General features: G+C 48.4%; 1 protein-coding gene across 1 annotated transcript in view; it reads left to right on the top strand.

Moving 5' to 3' along the window:
- Window positions 1–6598: 6598 nt before the first annotated feature.
- LOC144481754 (lysophosphatidic acid receptor 6) overlaps window positions 6599–7119 on the top strand; it is a 34161-nt gene continuing 33640 nt past the window's right edge. Inside the window, exon 1 of the mRNA XM_078200902.1 lies at window positions 6599–6677. The gene's annotated coding sequence lies outside the window, so the exon portion shown is untranslated. The remainder of the gene's footprint in view (window positions 6678–7119) is intronic.

The following is a 7119-nucleotide window of genomic DNA, read 5'->3' as shown; positions in this document are numbered from 1 at the left end:
GCTGTTTTGAGTTTTGCCCAATCAGTTTAAGTTAAACACTTAGATACCAGCAACCTATCTGATTTAAATTTGATGTTTTGGCAACCTGAGAACCAATCCTATTGTGGGGATGTTGTTCCGGCGGATGATAACACAGTGGTTAGCACTGCTGCCTCACAGCGTCAGGAACGCGGGTTCGATTCCCGGCTTGGGTCACTGTCTGTGCGGAGTCTGCACGTTCTCCCCATGTCTGCGTGGGTTTCCTCCGGGTGCTCCGGTTTCCTCCCACAGTCTGAAAGACGTGCTGGTTAGGGTGCATTGGCCGCGCTAAATTGACCCAAGTGTCAAGGACATCAGCAGGGTAAATATTTAGGGTTATGGAAATAGGACCTGGGTGGGATTGTTGTCAGTGTGACTCGATGGGCTGAATGGCCTCCTTCTGCACTGTCGGGATTCTACATCAGCAAGTGTATAAGAGACGGGGGGGGGGGGGGGGCAGTGGCACAAACTGAGGAAGAGCACCTGCCACAGCTCACAGCTTTAGAGAGAGAGAGAGGCAGCTCTTAGCTCCAGAGAGACACAGCAACTGCTCTCTGTCACAGCTAAAAGCTTTTAGCTCAAAGCCTCATCTGAATAGCAAAGGTACCAAATGTAGACAGAGATTCCAGACAGAAGAAAGAACAGAGAAGACCAGAAGATTCCGGAAGATGCCAAACCTGGGAGTGACTAATTTTGGGAGCGACTAAAATTCTATTTTTTTTTTGTTAATAAGTGGGAATTGTATTTATCGATACAACATTCCATTAGAATAATGTATTATTCAGTTGTTAATAGTTTAGTTAACCTGTTCCTCTTTGAGGTTCCCCTTTAGAACACCTTCTTAATCACCTTATCTATTTGTCCTGCTGCCTTCAGGAATTTTGGCCTTTTTTTCCATTTATGAGATGTGGGCAACATTGACTGGGCCAACATTCATTGACCATCCCGAATTGTCCGTGAACTGAGTGGCTGAAAGTTAAGACACTTTCAGGGTTAACCACATTGCTGTGGCTCTAGAGTCACATGTCAGCCAGACCAGGTAATATAGAAACATAGAAGATAGGAGCTGGAGGAGGCCATTTGGCCCTTCACGTAAGGAAGGTAAGGACGGCCCATTTTCTTTCCTAAAGGACATTAGTGAACCAGATGGGTTTTTCTGACAATCGACACTGGTCATCAGTAGATTCTTAATTCCAGATATTATTAATTGAATTCAAATTCCACCATCTGCCGTGACGGGATTTGAACCCGGGTTCTGAAAACATTAGCTGAATTTATGGATTAATAGTCAAGCGATAATACTACTAGGCCATCGCCTCCCCAAGGACCCTCTGATCCTCTGGACTTCCCAGTGTCTGGCCGTGTTCCCTTGCCTTGTTAGTCCTCCCAAAATGCACCATCTACATTTTCAAGATTAAATTCCATTTGTCACTGTTCTGCCCATCTGACCAGCCCATTTATAGGTGTGTGCCTAAGCTCACCTGTTACAAGGTACCAGCTCCCGCCTGCAGGTCTGGATCGTGTTTGCTAGGCCTCACAGGGACAATCGCTATGAAACTCTGAATGTGACGTCAGTGTATGAGACCCGCCTTCTCCACTCACGCTCTGTCAGAATGAAAATGTGAAGGGTGTTGATAGTGAAGTTCCTGAGTGTACAGTAAGAATAGGCAACAACACCTCCTCCGCACCGGTGCCCCAAAAGACTGTGTCCTCAGCCCGTTATCATACTCCTTATACACCTTTGACCGTGAGACCAAATTCCCCTCGAATTCAATTTTCAGGTTTGCCGATGACACCACTGTAGTGAGTCGGATCTCAAACAATGATGAGAAGGGGTATAGGAAAGCGATAGAGAATCTGGTGAACTGGTGCAGCGGCAATAATCTCTCCCTCAATGTCAACAAAACGAAGGAGATTGTCATCGACTTCAGGAAGCGGAGTGGAGGACAGCACTTTTTGGTTTGCACTGCCGTCTCACAGAGCCAGGGACCCAGGTTCAATTCCAGCCTCAGGTCACTGTCTGTGTGGAGTTTTCATTTTCTCCCCATGTCTGCATGGGCTTCCTCCGGGTGTTCCAGTTTCCTCCTACACTCCAAAGATGTGTGGGTTAGGTTCATTGGCCATGCTAAATTGACCCTAGTGACTTTGAGATTAGCAGGGTAAATGTGAGGGGTTACGAGATTAGGGCCTGGGTGGGATTGTGGTCGGTACAGACTCGATGGGCCAAATGGCCTCCTTCTGTACTGTAAGGCGTCTATGATCACGAGGAGTCACGGGCTCAAGCTGAGAGGGGCGAAGTATAACTCAGATATCAGAGGGACGTTTTTTACACAGAGGGTGGTGGGGGCCTGGAATGCGCTGCCAAGTAGGGTGGTGGAGGCAGGCACGCTGACATCGTTTAAGACTTACCTGGATCGTCACATGAGCAGCCTGGGAATGGAGGGATACAAATGATTGGTCTAGTTGGACCAAGGAGCGGCACAGGCTTGGAGGACCGAAGGGCCTGTTTCCTGTGCTGTACTGTTCTTTGTTCTTTGTTCTTTGATTTTATGATATAACCCTCTCTACATCAACGGGGATGAAGTGGAAATGGTCACGAGCTTCAGGTTTCTAGGTGTCCAGGTCACCAGCAACCTGTCTTGGTCTCTCCATGCCGACATCATCGTTAAGAAGGCCCACCGCCTCTAACTCTGACAGGAGACTAAGGGAATTTGGCATGTCAGCTACGACTCCCACCAACTTGTCCAGATACTCCATAGAAAGCATTCTTTCTGGTTGTATCACAGCTTGGTATGGCTCCTGCTCTGCCCAAGACCGCAAGAAACTACAAAGGGTCCTGAACGAAGCCAAGTCCATCACTCAAACCAGCCTCCCATCCATTGACACTGTCTACACATCCCACTGCCTCAGAAAAGCAGCCAGCATAGAGTCAGAGAGGTTTACAGCATGGAAACAGGCCCTTCAGCCCAACTTGTCCATGCCGCCCTTTTTTTAAAAAAAACCTCTAAGTTAGTCCCAATTGCCCGCATTTGGCCCATATCCCTCTATACCCATCGTGCCCATGTAACTATCTAAATGCTTTTTAAAAGACAAAGTTGTACCCGCCTCTACCACTACCTTTGACAGCTTGGTCCAGACACTCACCACCCTCTGTGTGAAAAAATTGCCCCTCTGGACACTTTTGTATCTCTCCCCTCTCACCGTAAACCTATGCCCTCTAGTTTTAGACTCCCCTACCTTTGGGAAAAGATATTGACGATCTAGCTGATCTGTGCCCATCATTATTTTATAGACCTCTATAAGGTCACCCCTCAGCCTCCTACGCTCCAGAGAAAAAAGTCCCAGTCTATTCAGCCTCTCCTATAACTCAATCCATCAAGTCCCGGTAGCATCCGAGTAAATCTTTTCTGCACTCCTTCTAGTTTAATAATATCCTTTCTATAATAGGGTGACCAGAATTACACACAGTATTCCAAGTGTGGCCTTACCAATGTCTTGTACAACTTCAACAAGACGTCCCAACTCCTGTATTTAATGTTCTGACCGATGAAACCAAGCATGCTGGATGCCTTCTTCACCACTCTGTCCACCTGTGACTCCACTTTCAAGGCACTTTCAGACCTGAACGTGGGGAGCACCCCAAGAAGGGAGGGTCATGGGCGCTCATCGATTATCAGATGGTGGTCTTTCCTGCGCACTTCCTCTACGCACGAAGGTAACTGGACTTGTAGACTCCCTTCCACAGAGTTAAAGGGCGATGCGATCCTGGGACCGAGCCATTAAAAATATAACCATCGTACAGAAGGAGATCACTCAGCCCATCGAGTCTTCACCGACCCTCTGACAGAGTATCTTAACCTGTCCCTTTCCGCGCCCTATCCCCATAAACCCACACATTTCCCGTGCCCAATCTACCTAACCTGCACTGTCTTTGGAGACTAAGGGGAAATTTAGCACGGCCAATCCACCTAACATGGACATTATCCAGGCTTGAGCTGACAAATTGCAAGTAACATTTGCAAGTAACACAAATGCCAAGTAATGACCATCACCAATGAGACACTCTAACCACCGCACCTTGGCATTCATTGAGTCGTAGAGTCATAGAGTTTTACAGCATAGAAACAGGCACTTTGGCCCAACTTATCCATGCCATCCTTTTTCTTAACCACTAGGCTAGTCCCAGTTGCCCGCCTTTGGCCCGTATCCCTCTGTACCCATCTTACCCATGGTATCAATACTGTAACCATCACTGAATCCCCTGTCAACATCCTTGGGGTTACCATTGACCAGAAACTCAACTGGACTCATCGCATAAACACAGTGGCTACAAGAGCAGGTCAGAGACTGGGAATACTGCGGCGAGTAACTCACCTCCTGACTCCCCAAAGCCTGTCCACCATCTACAAGGCACAAGTCAGGAGTGCGATGGAATACTCCCCACTTGCCTGGATGGGTGCAGTTCCAACAACACTCAAGAAGCTCGACACCATCCAGGACAAAGCAACCCCGCTTGATTGGCACCACATCCACAAACATCCACTCCCTCCACCACCGACGCTCAGTAGCAGCAGTGTGTAGTATCTACAATATTCACTGCAGCAATTCACCAAAGATCCTTAGGCAGCACCTTCCAAACCCATGACTGCTTCCACCTAGAAGGACAAGGGCAGCAGATACATGGGAACACCACCGCCTGCAAGTTCCCCTCCACTCACCATCCCCGACTTGGAAATATATAAGGTACAAGTGAGTCCGACAGCAGCTCCAGTGAGGGTGGTCGAACGTCCTGGCCTGATCCCGCTACCCAAACCAAGTCTCACACCTGTAGAGCAGATTAGGCTGGACAATCGATCTCCAGAGTTTTGATTTGGTGGGCAGATTTACACCTCTCCATTCTCAGTCTCGTGTTCACAGTATGCCGAGGTACACTCGCTTGGCCGATTCTATAATGTCCCTTCGCGTCGATAGTAGCACCTTGAGAGCAGGCTTACATCTCATCTGAGCAACACCTAATTCTAAGCGTTATATTTATCTCTTGTTAACCACAGTGGAACCACATTTTCTACGTGTTATGAGCTGTAAAGGAATGGATATTTGTTGCAAAGTTCACACCCACTGTTCAGACAATAGCCATTGCTCATCTGCTCAGGTAGTTTCCAAATCTGCTTGGCTAAAGATGTCCAAAGATGTGCGGGTTAGGTTGATTGGCCAGGTTAAAAATTGCCCCTTAGAGTCCTGAGATGTGTAGGTTAGAGGGATTAGCGGGTAAATATGTGGGGGTAGGGCCTGGGTGGGATTGTGGACGGTGCAGACTCGATTGGGCCGAATGGCCTCCTTCTGCACTGCACCCAGCTAGTTGCAGCAATTGTGTTGTGCCTAGTGGAATTGGAGACAGAGTGTACTTCTCCAATCTCAGTGCCCACTAATTTCAAACGGAAATTGGATGGAAATAAACTCTCAGCGCGATGGGGATACAGCAGGTTTTTCACTATTTTATTGGACGTGGGTAACAACCAGCTGGGCCAGCATTTATTGCCCATCCCTAGTTGCCCTTGGAGGGCAGTTGAGAGTCAACCACATTGCTGTGGCTCTGGAGTCAAATGTAGGCCAGACCGGGTAAGGACGGCAGATTTCCTTCCCTAAAGGACATCAGTGAACCAGATGGGTTTTCCTGACAATTGACAATGATCGTCATTCGATTTTTTAATCTGCCGTGGTGGGATTCGAACCCAGGTCCTCAGAACATTACCCTGGGTTACTAGTCCAGTGACAATACCATGAGGCCACTCTCTCCAATGAACGTGTGATCGGGTTGCTTCAAGATGAGCTGGTTTGGGCTTAATGTGTCAAATGGCCTCGAAAGGCTCTGATTTCAACCCAGTTGAGAACAGTTGGGTGGCATGGAGGCACAGTGGTTAACACTGCTGCCTCACAGCGCCTGGGACCCAGATTCGATTCTCGGCTTTGGGCGACTGTCTGTGTGAAGTTTGCACAATCTCCCCGTGTCTGCGTGTGTTTCCTCCGGGTGCTCCGGTTTCCTCCCACAGTCCAAAGATGTGTAGGTTGGATGGATTAGCCATGATAAATTGTCACTTAGTGTCCAAAGATGTGTAGATTAGGTGGATTGGCCATGGTAAATTGCCCCTTAGTGTCCAAAGATGTGTAGATTAGGTGGATTGGCCATGGTAAATTGCCCCTTAGTGTCCAAAGATGCGCAGGTTAGGTGGATTGGCCATGCTAAATTTCCCCTTAGTGTCCAAAGATGTGTAGATTAGGTGGATTGGCCATGCTAAATTGCCCCTTAGTGCCAGGGGGATTAGCAGGGTAAATATGTGGTGTTACGGGGATAGGGGCTGGGTGGGATTGTAGTCAGTGCAGGCTCAATGGGCCAAATGGCCTCGTTCTGCACTGCAGGGATTCTATGATTCTTTGAACGTTGCACATCAACAAATGGTTTCCTGAAACTGACTCGCTTTTTGAAATCTGATTTCAGGCACTTCCTGTTGTTCTACGCAGGTCGGAGCTGACTCATATCTGTTGATAGCTCGGGTCCCGTCTCCATGCGAACAGCAGCGCCCGCTGAATGGTCTGGGAGTGCAGCGAATGCAGAGCGGAGGGACAGATGGACACCTGAAGACAGAGTCAGGGTGAGACAGGTAAGAACAAATCCTTAAAACAGTTAGCAGCCTGGGTTAGCCAAGCTGAGGCAACGCCACACTGATGAGGAACAGGATTCTGACTGCTCGGATTGGGACACCAATCTGCTCTTTTCGAGATTCCTTCCCGAGGGAGTGCAACATCTCAGAACCTTTTTTTCTGACCATTTTGCCAGCAGAACGGATTGCTGGAAACGCATCTTATTTTGCAATGTCGGGTTTCTGAGGTAAATTGTATCTGTACCAAGGCAGTCTCGACTGAGGCTGTCGATTCCCATCCATAATCTGCCACTTGCCCTCCATTGCCTCATCCATAAGAAGAGAATTCCCCAAAATTGGACATGATTCCCTGCCTTAAGATGCTGGCCGGGCAGCACAGTGGTACAGTGGTTAGCATCGCTGCCTCACAGCGCCAGGGACCCGGGTTCAATCCTTGGCTTTG

This window comes from Mustelus asterias, chromosome 31 (genome assembly GCF_964213995.1).
Source record: "Mustelus asterias chromosome 31, sMusAst1.hap1.1, whole genome shotgun sequence".
Taxonomy (NCBI): domain Eukaryota; kingdom Metazoa; phylum Chordata; class Chondrichthyes; order Carcharhiniformes; family Triakidae; genus Mustelus; species Mustelus asterias.
The sequence above is the reverse complement of the archived record's forward strand: the minus strand, read 5'-3'. Positions and strand labels throughout refer to the sequence as shown.